We start from the raw sequence: 1,502 nt of genomic DNA, 5'->3' as shown, positions 1-1,502 counted from the left end.
TGCAAGATAGTAATGCAAGAGGTAGACGCGATGCAACATGGTTATGGAAGTACCACACTCAAGAAATTTCGGGGTGTTGGGTTAAAGGAAACCCGGTACAATTCACCATACTTCCTTTAAAGTTGTTTAGTCAAACTTTTAGTGTTGTTGTCAATGTACACTAACTTATGTACACCGTTTTATAGATACCTATGACCTCAGACAGACATGAAGAAACTCTCAAGTGGCTAGCATATGGTCCTCGTAATACTGCTAGGTCATATACTGGTTATATAGTGAATGGGCAGCGGTTTCACACGACTTCAGTTCATAAGCAAAGTCAGAATAGTGGAGTATTTTATGAGGCCACAGCTATGTGTAGATCTAGTGCAAGAGACACTTCACAGGTGGTTGATTTGGTAGAATACTACGGGAGGGTCACTGACATTATACTATTGGATTACAATGTATTTTACGTTCCACTATTCAAGTGTCAATGGGCAGTTAGAGGCAACGGTGTCAAGATAGAAGACGGCTTCACACTTGTCAACCTCAATCAAAGCCAAGTATCCTTTCATAAGGATCCATATATACTAGCCTCTCAAGCCAAGCAAGTCTTCTATTCAAAGGAAGATGATTCATGTAGTTGGTATGTAGTTCTTCGAGGTCCTACAAGGAGATACAATGAAGACAATCCTGAAGACGGTAATGTAGAAGTTGGGCCGCTTCCGTCAAGCGCTGAGATGGACATCGATGACTTTAACGATGAGGCTGCGAATGCCCGAGCAGATTGTGAAGGCATATATATATAAATAGTATAGTTTAGGAATTGTCCACAGTCCTTTAGTTGTGTAAAATTTTCTACATTTAAATGAAATTTTGCATGGGGTTTGATCAGTTATTGAATTTAGTTTGAAGTTACAGGCTCTTATGATTCCGTTGCTCTTTGTGAAAGTTTTAATACTAACTATATATCTTCTGGTTTCAGGTGAATTAATAAGATGGGTCGTCCAAAAAGGGGTGCTAAAAAACTGAGGACTGCGAAGGATGATGTTGTGGAATTTGTGGGACATATCAGTCCTAATGGTGAAGATGAGACACAGCACCCTACCGAAGTTGAAGAAGAGACACAGCACCCGACGGAACCAGTTATAGATTCAGTGACAGGAGCAGCTTCTCAGACAGCAGGCCGGGAGTTGAATGAAGACAACGCGGAAGTTGAGAATGAGTTCGAAGAAGAAAGGAGTAATGAGGAAAAAAGGGTTAGGTGGAGATGCGATAGTGTCTGACAAGGCACATGATGCAGTTGGGGAAACGATGGTGTCTGAGGAAGCAGATGATGTAGTTGAGACACAACGTAAGAAACACAGAGGACCAACGAAGATGAAAAACATCGCCAAAGATCCAAATATGCGGGAACGTGTTGACTTCACTGACATGGGAGAACCTTGTGGTCCAGGATCAGTGAAGTTATCTTCGTATCTGGGTCCATTGGTGCGAGAACATGTTCCTGTTGTCATAGA

The sequence above is a fragment of the Eutrema salsugineum genome, unplaced genomic scaffold (genome assembly GCF_000478725.1).
Source record: "Eutrema salsugineum unplaced genomic scaffold, Eutsalg1_0 scaffold_2, whole genome shotgun sequence".
In the NCBI taxonomy this organism is placed as follows: Eukaryota; Viridiplantae; Streptophyta; class Magnoliopsida; order Brassicales; family Brassicaceae; genus Eutrema; species Eutrema salsugineum.
The sequence above is the reverse complement of the archived record's forward strand: the minus strand, read 5'-3'. Positions refer to the sequence as shown.